Below are 15,987 nucleotides of genomic sequence, written 5' to 3' on the forward strand. Positions count from 1 at the left end.
GTGACTCAGAGATCATGGCCTGGGCAGGGCTGGCTCCTGAGACCACAGTTTTCTGGGAGCTCTGCCTCCCACAGTTACTCCTCTGGTGGAGTCTGTGTCCTAATCTTTTCCTATAAGAAATCCAATTCAGTTTAACTTGGTTCACCATTAAGTGATCTTATCTCCAAGGACAATCACCCTCTGAACTGCTTAGGGGCTAAGACTTCAACGTACAGATGTTGGGGAGCACAATTTCGCTGCCAGCAAAGTTTATTTCACACACCTGTGATTGAAGATAGATATTCATCAGTTTCGTCCCCTCCTCAACTCTGCCTCCCCCCACCCCCAGCTTGGCTTCTGTCTTCCATGTGGTTACAGGATTCTGAGCAGCTTCCACGGACAGAAGCAGAGCAGAGGAGCATGAGACAGCTGAGCACCTTGAGATGGAGGTCTGTTCTTTTAAGCCCATTCCGTGTGCCACTCTATCTTGCAGACCCTAGGCTGAGCTGACACAGGAGCTTGGTTGACGGCCATGTTGATATCCCTGCTCTGTGGCCAGTGGAAGTTCCCTGCTGATGATTCTGCCTGCGATGGAGGCACTGTTTATACAACTCCTGAAGATGGAGAGCATGCTCCCGTGTAGCAGGTGCCCCAGAGTCTCTCCAAGGAGGAAACAGCGTAAAGGACTTGTGGGCTCACAGGCTAGGTTTATGGACCAGCTACTCTGCCTGTGGGACTTTCAGGCAGTGAGGGAAGGGGCTATACAAGACACTGTCCTGGTCCCAGCACCATCCCAGGGCCAGAGGAGCCAACTAAAGCACCTTAGGAAAAAGGCAGAGAACAAAGGCAGGCAGCAGAAACCTGAACTAAAGCTGCACCTTCTCCCTGGGCTCAGTGGCTCCTCCAATCCTGCAAGTGCGTGTTATTCTGTAGAACCCAGAGGCTCTGCCCAGGGCCATGCTTCTGGGGACCTGTCCTTTTCTAAGCAGCCACTGCCAGTGCTTTCAGATGAAAAGGGCAAGTGATCTAATGGAGACATGGCTCCAGTTTCGTTATGAATTGCAAAAGTGGCCGGCACTATAACCAACCACAACAAAGTGGCTGATCTGGGCTCAGAATCCATCACTCAAGACTTGCCTCGCAGAGCTTCTTCCCTAGCCACAGCTGTCAGCCTGAGCTCTGGGGCAGCGACTGCATTTGTCCAGCTGCATGCTGGGAGTAAAACTTAGTGGGACACACAGCTTCCTTGGTCACCAAGGAAAATCCAGGCTGAACAGTGTGCATTCATACATGTTCCCAGTGCAGGGGGACTCTGCGGGTTCAGAAGGTGCCTTTGAGAAGAATATGATTTCTGCTTAAAGAAATGGCAGACTTTAACTTCATAATACATTGTTCTGAGAACCTGTGAGAGGGAAGCTGCTGCCACAGAGCTCAGTCAAAACATCCTACTCAGACTGCAATTTGTGAAGTCATATTTCATATCAGCCACCTCTGTCCGCTATGCCTCCTGGGCTTGATTGGGGGCTGCAGGGTGGAATTGGAAGTGGTAAACACTGTGCCCTGCAAACTGAGACCTCCCCACATGGACATGGTTTGCTCAAGGTAGCACAGGCTTTGAAATCTGAGAGAAGGACTAACTTTAAGTCACAGCAACCTGTCTGCACATCTGGAAGAATTGCTCACTCCACCCTTCATGTCCTGTGATTATTGGTTCCCTCTGGCACAGTGCAGACAGATACAGACCTGTTCTCTGCTGGTGCTATCTCTCAGCAGACAGAGCAGGTGCGAAGGTCATGACCGCCAGTGCTGATCACACATGAGCTCCAATCCCAGCCTTATAACAACATCCCTGTAACACTGGGCAGGGTCTTTGGTTGTTTTAATCTTTGATTGTAGTGTCAATACAATAATAGTAACTGTCCTTCAAGATACAACTGTTGATATAATACATGGGAGACATTCAACATGCAGTAACTGCTTAGTGGTGGATGGAGTCAAGCTATCCTTATAGCTGGAGCTTTGCTCATTTTCATTGTGTCCATGGTTGATGTCTAATAAATACTGGTTGAGATGCTGAATAGACAGTCACTGGAGATCAAAGTAGATAGATTTATGTATGTTCTACTACCTTCCAGAGTAATGAAAAAGAAAACCAATGAGAAGAAAGGGAACATTTCATGGAGGTATTCTGATGAGGAAGTCTTGACATATGTAAATATGCTCAATTTTAAGATCTGCAGAAATACACACATACCTCAGACATACTGAAAGATGAAGAGAAAAGCAGACCCAGTGGTATGATGTGGACTTTGGCACTGGAGTTCTGAGCTCAAATTGTAGCTCTACAGTATCATAGTGATGTGACAGTATTAGCTATTAACCCACCATCTTTGTGTCACAGTTTCTCTACCCATGAATGTTTCCCAGGAAGATGAAGATTAAATGGTTATTACACATCAAACACTTCACTATTAGTTACTATGATGAGTCATTGTTGCAACATTTGCCATTGAATTTGGCCATCACTTCAAAGATGCCTGGACAGTCTGCTTTTTGCTGTGGGACTTAAGCCTCACATGAAATCAGTCCCCAGGTCTGAAATGACAATGATGGTGAGAGTCATATCTGGGAACTAACAAGAGGTCACTGACTAAACAGGGTAACTGTGTGGCGGACTGGGGACTCAGGAGAGGTCAGAGACTGACTCTTAACTGAAAGATGCATACAGGAGAAGGGCACCCCACACTGTTGACACAAGAGCAAACACAGCTGGGCAAACCTGTGGGGGTGGATAAGTGAGGAAGGTAAGGGGGAGGGATTGCTAGTCTGACTCCAGTGGATACTTCATAGAGTAGAGAATTGGGACCAAAGAGTCCCAGGAGAACTCTATGTGCATCAAATGGCAGAAGACCTGGTCGGAAGGAGTGTTGTGGAGAATATGGCCTGTTGCTTCTGTGTCCTCAAGAGGACAGGAATACCACTTGAGAATTTCAGGATGTAAATAAAGCCTCAACTGTTGTGGAGCCTGATCCAGACCCATGGTGAGCATCAGAATGGAATGACCTTCCTGGTTTCCTCGAAGACTCTATGTCTCTTCTTCGTGCACAGGCTTGTCTGTGGGGCCTGCTGAGCAGGCAGCTCTTGGATGAATCCAACCAATGGAGTAAATGCAGTGCATTGGGTCTTAAGTGAAGCTCTAGAGATGCCTTGCAGACATCGCATAGGATGGATTCATCAAGGATGAAGAGAGGAAAGGATAGACAACAGAGGAGTAGATGCAGAAAAGCATGAAGGGGCTGCTGCCTGGGGAAAGGAAAGATGGCTTAGAGCAGAATAAGGCTGGGTGTGGTGCTGCTCACTCTCAGCTCCTCTTACAGATTACTGACCTGCTCATCCTTCCTGCATGCCAATCATAGTGCCCTAGACATTGGCTTGATTTCCATAGAAACCTTCTTTTCATGAGGCACAGTCAGAGGGTTCTATAATCAGCCCAGAAGGCAAGTTAACCATCTCCCCAGGAAGGGTTTTGCCAGTACTTCCCAAACTCTGTGTACAAGGAACCTACCTCCTTTTCCTTGGGCCACACTTTTCCCTTCCCCTGCTCCAACCTTTCCCACATAAACCCCACTTGCTTTTTCTATAACCATTGTTACACACACACACACACACACACACACACACACACACACACACACACACAAAAAAAAAAAAACCACACACACAAACACACAAACACACACTCATACACCACTAAATATATAAATGCAATCTACTCAGTCTGCATAATGATAATTGTATATATGTTTTCGGGGCTGACTATTTGGTTTTGGATAAACAAATGGCGCACTCTTCCCTGGGGAGACTATTTCTCTCATTCTCTGCATTCCTTAGTTGGCTATAGTTCTTTGTGTAGGGTTGTAACTCATGAGCATCCCCCATCCATGTTAGCAAGTCTGTTGGTGTCATCCTTGTTCAGGTCTTAATTAGGCAGCCATATTGGTGAAGCTTAATTTGGGTGTAACGTCTAACTTTTCTAAGAGATACAGTCTCACAGTCAACTTCCTCTGGCTCTTGTAACCTGTCTGCCCCTCTTCTGCAATGATTCCCCAAGACTTAGGTACAGGAGTTACATTGTGGGTGGATCAGTTGGAGGTAGACTCTGGGGCACATTCACAAGTGACAGTGGGTAGGAGCCTAGAGTAAAATATTTAGGCCACTGTAGGAAGAAGGCTCACCCATCAGACTCTGGGGTTAACCAGTCTTCTGGAAGAGAACCAGTCCCAGAATATTCCTCATAATAGATACCTGTCCCCACTCCCTGTCATAGTTAGCATGGCTGTCATCTCGAAATAGCCTGGAGTTCTCTGAGGGGAACTTCTTGAGGAATAATCTAGATCAGATTGGCCTATGGGCATGGCCATGGGGCATTGTCTTGACTGATGATTGATGTAGGAAACCCAACCCACCGTGGGCAGCACCATTCCTAGGCTAGTGGTCCTGGGCTGTATAAGAAAGGCAAGTAAGCATGAGCCAGAGAGTGAGACTGCAAGCAGCAACCCTTCATGGTTTCTTCTTCAGGTTCCTGTGTTGGCTTCCCTCAGTGATGGACTGCATGTGACCTGGATGTGTAAGCCAAATAAACCCTTTCCTCTCCAAGTTGCTTTCTTTCAGAGTATTTTACCAAAGGAACAGAAAGGAAGTTGGAACACTCTCTGTGGAGACTGTGGCTCAGAATTGGGCTGGTAGGGGCTCAAAGCTCAAAAATAACAACTTGAGAGATAGTTGCTCTCGACACACCCTCCACATTTCCTCATGACAAGCAGAGACATGAACCTAGGAGGTACCTAGATCCTGAGCAGAGAAGGAAGAATCCCTAGTTAATAGTGCAAGCTGTCCTGTCACTGCAGGAGCTTTCTGTAGAGATTGGGTGGTGTTTATCACAGAAGGTGACAGGTGGGCTGGCCTGGGCCACAGCCTTTGGAAAGGAAATGGAGGTATTCAAGGCTGTCAAAGGAGAATGGGCTTGACACAGATCCTCAAATGGACTGGGTAAGCATGTGTGACAGAGTGGCAGGGGTCAGGATGTAGATTAGGACGTGAAGGCACAGGTTGGACAGACATTGTGTGATCTGGACCTGGTGGGTGTATGGATTTGGCACTCCCTACTGGAGGAGGTGAGTCTGGGACCAGTGCTGGAGCTGTCCCTGTTCCCATATCTGATGTATTCTACTGCCCACAACACAGCTTGATGCCTCTTTTCCAGCTTGTTTTGCAAAGTGTTGTACTGACCGCCACCTGTGAGCCCATCTGTGCACCGAGAAGAGCGGACGCCTCTGCCACCGCTCCCCTCCACACAGGTGTGTAGGTCCTGGCCTGGTCTGGGGATGACACCAGGAGACTGCATGGGGGCAGGGCTGCCACAGGCCAGATGGGCAGGTTCTGGCCGTGGTTGGCATTGTGCTCATTTGCTTACCCTCCTTGCCATGCACAAACACTATAGCACCATACATTCAACATGCACCCCATGCAGATCAGCTGATAAAGCGTTTGCCTTGCAAGCACGGAGATCAAAGTTAAATCCCTAGGAGTCATGTAAAAACCAGGCATGATGGGCCACACTTATTAATTCCAGAACAGGAGAAGCAGATGGTGGATTTCTAGAGCTTCCCGACTAGGCAGCCTAGCCTACTAGGTGGGTTCTAGGCCAGCGAGACCCTGTCTCAACAAACAGGTGGGCGCTACCTAAGAAATGATACCTTAGGTTGTCTTCTAATCTCTACACTCAAGTGTACACTCTTACACACATACACACAAAAGAAGTGAGTGTGTGGGTTGCACGTTTGAGTTGTAAATTTGGGTGTATTCACTGACACTGTTACCTCTTGCATGCACAAAAGGGTCAGAAAAACAGCTGCATGAGTGTCTGAAACTTGGCTCCTTTAGTCTTAGACTGGAAGAGGTAAGTACCAGCATAGTTATCCAAGTGTAGGGCATAATAGGATTGGCTGAGGAGAATGTGGAGGCTGCATCCTCCAGGAACAACTGGCCTGTCTGTGCACAGAGTTTGCCCAAGACCAGGGGAGGCTCCTGGAGACAGGGTGAGGGGCCTTTGCTGGCTGGAGGGAGAAGGCAGCAGTGGCAGCCATCTCCTTTCTCTTTGGAGGTTTGGGATGAGACCTTCTTGGTGAGATCTGATGGTATGAGCTGTCTGGCTTTCCCTTTCTGAGACTTTGATGAGGTCACAGTAATATTTTCACAAGACGAAGTTCTGTGAACCCTACTACTAATTTTTTGCTCCTGTGTTTGGTTTGATTGGGGCTCACAGATGTGAGTCTTTGTTTTGACTGAAGCACAGAGTGAAGCTGAGGCCATATGCTTGGAGTGAGTAGGTTACATACTGAGAGTAACACCTCTACAATATCACAATTGATTGTGGGAGGAGCTGGAGAACCCTGCTCGCTGCTCATGTGTGGACAGCAAGGGCTGCATGGCTGCACACCTGCACACACATCTGGATTCACAGCTGCACTCTGCTGCTTACAACCTATTTGAAAACTCAGGTGGCTTTCCTGTGTGTAAAGTGGCATCAGTTAATTGCGTGAAAGACCTGACGGATTTGCATTGAGATAATGCATGCAAAGCTTCTGGAACAGTCCCTAGCACTAAGTGCTCCTTTAAATTTTAATGATGATAGCAGTTTTTATTTCCAAAGCCAGTAATGCCTGGATCCAAAGCAGAGTTTTTCTAATGATGGAATTTCATGCCCTGTAGGAGAAAAGATATTGTTTTAATACCTCCACTCCCCTCAAAACAAACCCCAAAGCCACACATTTTTTGACAAGAGTATCTCCTCTGAGCACATCTAACTGTGACCTTACTAAAGCACATATCTTCGGGGTCTCAAGGGTTCTTTGAAGCTTTCCCTATTAGAAAACACACAGACTATGGTGCCCACTTGCAAACACACACACTTACACCTGCATACACACAAACATGTACACATGTACATTCATGCACACACATATCATTTAACAATGAACATAACTTGATAATGTATAGGGTGCTTTCTGCATGCTATAATATCGACCCATTTTTAAACATCCTAGGTATGATGCTCTGGAGAGAGAACTCAGTTGGTAAAGTAGTCGCCTTGCAAGAATGAAGATCTGAGTTTGATCCCCAGAACATACATAGAAGTCAGGTATGGTAGTGAATGCTTGTAACCCCAATGCTGGAGAGGCAGAGACAGGTGCACCTCCGGGCTGCCAGCCCATATAGTCTAGCCCAACCAGTGAGGTTCAGGGTTAGTGAGAGATTCTGTCTTAAAAAAAATTAAGATGAATGATGCCTGAGAAACAGCAGCCAATGTTGTCTTGTGGTTCCCACATGCAAGTATACACACATGTACCTACATACACATGTGCACACACACAGACACACAGAGACAGAGAAACAGACAGGAGAGAGAGAGAGAGAGAGAGAGAGAGAGAGAGAGAGAGAGAGAGAGAGAAAGACAATTAGAAACAGAGACACAGGCACACACACAGACACACAGAGACAGAGTCAGTGTGTATGTCTCTGTGTGTGTCTTTGTGTGTGTGTGTGTGTGTGTGTGTGTGTGAGAGAGAGAGAGAGAGAGACAGACAGACAGACAGACAGACACACAGAGTAGATTAATAAATTCATTCACTGCCAGGCGGGGTTCCTTCTGTGAAGACTGGTGTGTGTGCAAGGCGGGGTCACATGCAGATGCCCCCTTTCCTTGACTCTGTTCTGCAGGGCAGAAGCTGGTTTGCATTGGAGCCTATGCATGTCACCCATCTAAACCACTCCTGTGGCATTTCCTTACCTCCTGGATATCACACTGGGCTCCCTCAGAAGGTGACAGTGAGGTCCATGGACAGGTGCCATGCAGATATGGTGGGGTGACAGTTGTCACCTAGGGTGGCTGATGTTTCATAAGTCTGGGCTCTGAATGTCAAGGTCTTTTGGCAGGAGCATGAAGTAGAGAGAAGGTGGGTTCAACTGGATATACCCACCTTCTTGCTCATGAGCACGAGCAGCTGTGGAAACTGAGGTGATTGGAGGCTCCCTTCACATGGCAGGATAGTAATGCAGACCCAGGGCTCATTGTTTCTCAGCTCATTGTTTAAAGGTAAAAATGACCCTTGTATTGGTGAGGGTTTCCTGGAAAAGAACTAACAGGCTGTCTCTGATGTGTAAGGAGATTTGATGTGCAGAATAGGCTCTTACAGTTTTAGGGCCTGAGATTTTTCAAGATCTGAGCGTGCAAGCAGGAGACCCACAAAGAAGGATGGTGCAGACCAAGTCAGGCTCAAAAGCCTGAGAACATTAGAGTCGATGGTGTCAGTTCTCATCTGAAAGCCAGTAAGTGCATGACCCCAAAAGGACCGAGCTCCAGATCAAGCCCAGCAGCAAGGGAAGTCCCAAGTCCAGTCCAACGAGGCAGGTAGGAGGCCTCCTCACACTCTGGGTGGGGGAAGAGTTCTTTTCAGATTTACCGCTGGTTGGACAAGGCTCACCTACACAAAGCTTACCTATGGCAAGAGCCACTACTTGTCTTAGTCAACTACCTAAAATACTAATCTTATCACTTAATACCTTCACACATACTCAGAATAATGCTTGACCAAATAAACAGGTGGGTTTTTGTGGCCCAGTCAAGTTGACACACAAAAGTGTTCTCCGCCAGCCTTCCTCTCCTCTCCTCTTGAGCTACTTACCTATTCTTATGTCATTCTACCCCATAGCCTGATCTCCATAGGTAGGGAGGCAGGGGCCATCATTGGCTCTGTCATGAGGTAGCAAGTGGGTCACAATGGTTGATTACACCTAGTAAAATTCTGTGAAATTAGTTCTCCATCAACAGAGGATCTCCGAAGAGACATTGTAGTTAAGGTTTTGCAAAAGAAGTTCTTTTTTTTTTTATTGTTTGAGAGTGTCAGACATGCCTATAATGTGTCTTGATTTTGTCCACCTCATGGGCTTCCTTCTAATCCCTCCCTTCACACCCAGTGTTTTCCTCTCTCAACTTCATGTGCTCTTTTGTTTTGAAAACTGAGTCCACTTGATGTTGCCTAGGCGTGTGCACATGGGTGTGAGACTATCAAGCGAAGCACGAGAAGCCTGTCAGGAGCCACAGATGTTGACAAGATATCTTATAGTAATATGTTAGGCAACTGTGCTGGATAGATAGCTAAAGTCATCTGAGCAGGGAACCTCAATTAAGAAAGCCTCTATAAAAGGCTTGTACACAAGCCTTTAGGACATTTTCTTAATTAGTGATTGATGGAGGAGGGGCCAGCCTAATGTGGGTGTTACCATCCCTGGGCTGGTGGTCCTGCATTCTATAAGAAATCAGGCTGAGCAAGCCATGGGGAGCAAGTCAGTAAGCAGCACTCTCCATGACCTCTGCATCAGCCTTTGGATTCCTGCCCTGTTTGGGTTCCTATCCTGTTATGAATAGCATTATGGAAGTGTAAGCCTTACCTCTCCAACTTGCTTTTTGGTCATGGTGTTTCATCATGGCAATAGAAACCCTGAGTAAGACAGCAGCTTTTGGTCTGAGTGACAAAATTCCGGATATAACCAAGTAAGGGAAGAAAGCCTTAGTCTTGTGATTCTAGAGGTTTCAGTCTATAGTCAACTAACCACATTCCTATGGACTAAGATGGAGCACCATGATAGTAAAAGTCTGGGATGGAAAAGGCTGCTCACCTCACAACAGCCAGGAGCAGAGAGATGGCAGGGGGAGAGGAAGGGTAGAGCGTATATTACTCTCCAGAGCCAGAGCCAGCTCTCTAGTGATCTACTTTCTCCATCTAGGCCACAATTTCCAGTTTCCACCAACTCCCAGTAATCCTTTGAATGATGAATCCGTGATTGTATTGAATCCTTGATTAGACCTTCATGATCTGCTTCTTTTCAAAAAAGCCCTATAGGTAAGCAACCAAGACCCCCAACTCATGTACCTTCCAGAGAAGGCATTACAGATTCAGACCATAACAATGAATATATATATCATAGAAGGAGTTGTTTCATGCTGTCTGATCGCCTCTCACAGCCACTTTGTAAGAGAAGGGCTTCTAAAGCCATCCCCCAGAGAGAGAAAGCAGCCTGATTTACATGTGACCTACATCCTGGCCTGGCAGGAAGAATGTGCAACCTGGATTCATTACCTTCTGGCACCTTCCAACCTCAGTGGCTGTGCCTCCTCTTCCTTTCTGACAAATGCAGACATAATGCTCTAGCAATTGCTGGGTACCCTAAGTAGTTGATCGAGAAATGGTTGTTAGAACTCATTCCTGACTCCCGTTTTTTTTTCTCCCCAGGTCTCAGTGCTTTTCCTAATAATTCCTGACCCAGGATTGCTTCTATGCCATTAATTTCATGCTTTGTACCTTTCTAACCACATAACTGCTATTATTGCCCACCTGTGACTCCTAGGAGTAGGACATTTATCAGAAGTCTCTTTTTGAGTAAATAACCAACTGAGAAATTTATATCTCCCAGGATAGTGAAGAACTCAGGAGTCATCAATCATGGCTGAATGTGTGTGATTTAGATAATCTCCCAGAGACAGTACTTGGAGACAGAAGAGAAAAAAAGGTTGCAATGCTGGAAACTTTATCATCCATGTCCCTGCGAGCAGGAATGATACAGTGGCATGGGGCCAGCAAAGCAAGGCTGGGAGCCAGGGTCTTAGGGATGCTGTGGGATGTCAGACACTCAGCCCCCACTGTCAAAGTCACACAGTCCTTGGTAGAGTAGCTGTGTAAACACCCGCTTCTCTGCAGATGGGGTCCTTGGCTATAAGAGGTACAGATGGGAGGCCAGGGATGGGAGCCAAAGAGAAAAAGGAGCTTTGTTTTTTTCTGGCCAGTCCCTCCTTCATGGCTTAACTTCTGGGCTCTCCACAAGGCCTCAGCTCCTGATTGGTCCAATTGCCTTCCTTATCACTGGTCATTAAATTTCTTCCCGATGGCCTTTTGCGTCTCTTGATGCTACTTTTTTTTTTTTTTTACTGTTTTTATTTATTCTTTGAGAATTTCATATAATATATTTTGATCATATTCTTTCCCTTTCCCCAACTCCTCCCTGTACCTCCCTACCCACCCAATTTCATGTTCTTTCTCTTAATACACACACACACACACACACACACACACACACACACACACACACACGACAAAAAACATGGTGTCTGATTTATGTTGTTCAACTATGAGCATGGAACCTGCTCGGGAGTGTGGTTGATATACCCAGTGCCACTCCGTTGAAGAGAACTAATGCTCCCTCTCCCATCAGGAGTCAATTGCAAGCGGCTTCCTGGCTAGCGGTAGGACTTGGTGCTCACTTCCCCCTCACTCTGGGATGTCGGCTGACTTGAGCTTGTGCACATCCTGTACATGCTGTCATGGTCCCTGCGAGTCCTGATGTGCTTCTGCCCTGTTGTACCTGGGAAATGCTGTTTCCTGGAAACAGCTACACCTCTGGCTCTTCCAATCATTCCTTCCGGATGCTTCTTGAGCTGTGGAGGCAAACTCCTGTCCCTGCCTTGCCATGTGATTTAGGGAAATGATGATTTTATGAGACAGAAACTTCAAGGCATATGGAAAGGGCAGGCTTCCACCAACCTGTCCTTAGAAAAAAGATGAAGGACAGGGATGGCTAGAGGGAGCCTTGCAAAGCTGTGCTGGTGAATCACAGCACTGCCTAGGTGGAGCTAGGAAGTCTCCCAAGGCAGCAACCAATAAGGGGGCTCCCAGTGTGATGACCTTCCTTCCAGATCACTGCATGTGGAGCTCAGACTCACTCAGGCAGCAAGGGCTTGGCTCTCAGCCTGTACCAAAGACAGTGCAGACTTCACTCAGACAGGGCCAAAGACGCTCTTCTGCGCTCCGTTCCCCCCTCCCCCCCCCCCCCCCGCCTTAAAGTCAGCCATCCAAAGCTAGGTTAAAATTAGCTAGCATTTAAAGTCTAGGATGCACAAATGAGAGAAAATGTGTATTTCATTTTGCTGAAGCTTACTTAATGCTTCTAATATGATCTGCAGTTACATCTATTCCTCTGCAAATAATTTCTGTTTTCTTGTTCAACCTTGGATTGGTATTTTTAAACAAAAATTTCAATTTTTTTGAGAATTTCATCCATAAGTACTCTATTTGTATCATTTCCACCTTCTTCCTTTTCCCTCTTCCAATCCCTCCTGTGTTCCCCTACTTCTCAAATTCACAAACTCTTTTTCTTTATTGTTGTTTTATACACACACACACACACACACACACACACACACCCCATACTGAGTCCAATTTGTGTTCCCCATATGTAGATATGTTGAGAGCTGGCCACCTGGAGTTGGATAATCTATCAGGGAGCTCATCTCTGGTGAAGACTGAGTCTTTTCTCAGCAGCTATTGATTGTCACTCTTTACCATCAAGGAAAGAACCCCATGCCCAGGTCACATGGCAAAAACACAAACAATGTGAAAGGCCAAAACAAAATGCCCTGCCCAAAACTTACTAGTCCTATAGAAATGTTCTCCAGAGCCGGGCGGTGGTGGCGTACACCTTTAATCCCAGCACTCGGGAGGCAGAGCCAGGCGGATCTCTGTGAGTTCGAGGCCAGCCTGGGCTACCAAGTGAGTTCCAGGAAAAGGCGCAAAGCTACACAGAAAAAAAAACAAAAAACAAAAAACAAAAAAAAAAAAAAAGAAATGTTCTCCAATGATGTTTTGCTACATGAACCCCAGGACACAGAATTCAAAAGAACAATCATGAACATGTTTGAAACAAAGTAAACTGTGCTCGTCCACAGATAGCTATGGCCTCAGTTTGACTGTACTAGAGTGAATCACGAGTCAAGGATCTTCAACAAGGTCAGTGTTTGATCTGAAATAAAGAAGAACGTGTGTGGTGGTACCTACTCATATGCTCTTCCTTTGGGGGAAGCTGTGCCTTCAGCCTGTGTGTTCTCCATTTTTCCTTAAATTAACTGTGATTTTATGTTAATTCCACCTGTGATTCTTAATCAAATAAACAATGCATGAAAAGTTCTTCATCTTATGGGGCTGGAGCGATGGCTCAGTGGTTAAGAGCATTGGCTGCTCTTGCAGAGGACCTAGGTTTGGTTGGTTGCATCCATATGGTGACTCAAAACTATTTTTAATTTTGGTTTCAGAGTATCTTCTTGTCTGTAGGGGCATTAGGCACACACTCAGTACACAGACATACATGTAGTTAAAACAGTGATAGACATAAAAAAATGAATTTTTTTTTAAATTCTTCATCTTATAAAACCTCCAAGTAAACAGGAAATCCTCTCTGCCCCAGGTTGGCTCATTCATTCATTCACTGGTTCATTCACTCAACATGTTTATTGCCATGCCGCTCCATCTAGGCAGGACGCTGGAGGAGGGATTAATGAAAGTGGGGGGAGAGGGATTCTCTCAAGGGATGAAGAAAAGGAAGCCATGCCTAGAAGGGTCTCAGGGTGGAGGTGGAAGTGACAGCCACATTGGACATTACCCCATCTTTGAAGACCCCATGATGTCTGTGCTGATGGGTTCATTCAAGCCAGCTGCAGGGCTTCCAATCAAAATGTGGTCACAGGTGAGACTTCTCCCTGGCTCTGTGACTGATCCCATTGTGCTGTTTCTGTGCCTGGCAGTTTCCTTCCTGTGTTCTGCAGGCCTTGGTTCAGCAGGCTCTTGGTGTACCTCATTCCACAAGGGAGAAGGACAAAGGGAATAATCAAACACCCCAGGAAACCCTGCAGCATGAGAAAGCAAGATTGAGACAAACCACAAGGAGTGGAAATAGACAGCAAGGCAGGTGAGGGGGGAACTTACCAGGAATCATTAGAGAAGCAAAGCAGACAGTACACGATACGCATTATTCCTGAGTTCTAGGGTTCAATTAGAGAACGTAAGTTAGACTTTGCAAGTTCAGATAAGAATGCTTCCAGGGATGTGTTAATAATTCAACGCCAGGGTTCAAAGCAAAGGCCGAGGGGCCATCCAACACTCAGAGCACAAAACTGGAGATGGGGGCACCCCGAAGAAAGGGAAAGGGCATGATGTTTAATGAGAGCAAGTCACAGAAAGATCAGAGGGAAGCAATGATCAATAAATAATCAATAAACGATCAATAGTCAAGGAAGTAATAGCAAAATCTACCCAGACGCAAATGAAATTGGGGTCTTCCATTTCAATAAGGTACTCCAGAGTAAAGGGATAAATGAAAAGGTATGCCTGGATGGATATGTATGCATACCTGGATATGCATGCATGTAGGATGGTGTAGTGTGTTACTAGGAAAAGCACCAAGTGGAAAGCCAACAAATAACAAGACTCTAGCAGGGGCCAGACATCTCATCAGTGAGCAGACAGTGAAGAAGCAGTCCAAGGAACTTGTTGGGAAGATTACCTTAACATAACATCTGTACCCAGAAAATGCTCCATTGTTCCCAAGAGCAAAATAGAATCCTGTTCAGTTCAAAGAAACAGAAAAAATATTACCTTTTAAAACCTTCTGGAAGAGGTGCTTGAGTTTATATTCCAACAACACAGACATAAAAGTCATCAAAAGAGTAAAACTAACCCCAAGCTTACAGAAAAGAAATCCTGAGGTGACAGTTTGGGTACAGGTAGTGAAATTAGATGAGGAAGCCAGTGGCCTCAAGGACAATGTGGTAAGACTTGGAAAAGGAACAGAGTCCAGTCAGAAAGTAAGAATAAGGGATGCTATGTATAGTATTCATATCATCTCCCACACTCAAAGTCAAGTGCATTTGAAATTCAAGGAAAATATTGTACAAAAATTTATAGTCTAGACATCAAGTAAACTTTAAGTGTCAATGTAGGGACCCTAGTCAAGTATAAGGAGGGGAAACTCGTTCACTTTGATCCTATGCACAATGGTTTTAAGTGAAAAAAAAAACAGTGACATTAAGATTTTAGAAAAGACAATATCCTGGTTAACACTGACTGTCAACTTGACACTGCCTCTGAAGAGAGTCTTAAGTAAGCACTTGACTTTATCAGGTTGGTCTCTGGATGTGTCTGTGAGGGACTGTCTTAACTGATGTAGAAGGGTCCAGCCCACTGTGGGTAGCACCATCCCTAGGCAGATGATCCTAGATTGTATAAGAAAGCTAGCTAAGCATGGATCAGTGAGCTAGCCAGTCAGTGAGCCAGCAGTTTCTCTATGGCTCCTGCTTCAGGTTCCTGCCTTGACTTCCATCAGTGATGGACTGTGACCTGGAAGTGTAAGCCAAATATAACCTTTCCTCCCAAGTTGCTTATGGTCAGAATGTTTTATCACAGCAACAGAATGAAACTGAAACAGATAGTAATATTTATGCTAACATGATTACATTGTCATCTTTTCAAAATTTTAAATGAAGTTTCAACACTGCCTAGAAGCCTTAATTATGGAAAGTTGAGAGTAAATATTATCAATCTTGATAAAATACAAAGATATGGCACACAGAACTTGAAAATAGCATGGTTCAAATATATTCTTTGCAAGGATGGGTTCTACAAATGAAAAAGGCTGACAAAATGGATAGAGCTTCAGAAAGGCCTAATTAGAGGACCTGAAAAACCCAGCATAATTACGGCTTCTTGGACAATGGGAGTTGGTATAGGTGTGCTGAACCCTTGGCTTTCACAGCGAAGTGGTTGGAAAAATCAATATCAAGGCAGCAAATTACTTAAGAACATGGGACTAACTAGCAGAAAGATAAAATGCAAGTGGACAAAGGGGCTGTCTCCTGGAATGGGGTTCAGGGCCGGGTCAGAGGCCTTTTACCACTTAAGTTACAGTTTTAAATTTTGCTCAAGTATTGCTTTGATAAAATTATTTATTGAAATTGGTTACTGAACTAAACTTTGAATGTCTTCACCAGATATGGCAAGTATAGGAATTGCCTAGCAACCTGGGATCCCACCTCCAACGAGCTATACACACACCACTTCAAAAATT

At 45.5% G+C, this 15,987-nt stretch overlaps 1 protein-coding gene across 1 annotated transcript in view; it reads left to right on the forward strand.

Annotated features, from left to right (window-relative positions):
* The window catches only part of LOC121827958 (uncharacterized), a 53,477-nt gene extending 41,590 nt beyond the window's left edge, over positions 1–11,887 (forward strand). The window contains exons 3-4 of the transcript XR_013049807.1: positions 9,826–9,941; positions 10,332–11,887. The gene's annotated coding sequence lies outside the window, so the exon portion shown is untranslated. The remainder of the gene's footprint in view (positions 1–9,825; positions 9,942–10,331) is intronic.
* Positions 11,888–15,987: the final 4,100 nt, after the last annotated feature.

Source organism: Peromyscus maniculatus, chromosome 3, assembly GCF_049852395.1.
Source record: "Peromyscus maniculatus bairdii isolate BWxNUB_F1_BW_parent chromosome 3, HU_Pman_BW_mat_3.1, whole genome shotgun sequence".
Taxonomy (NCBI): Eukaryota; Metazoa; Chordata; class Mammalia; order Rodentia; family Cricetidae; genus Peromyscus; species Peromyscus maniculatus.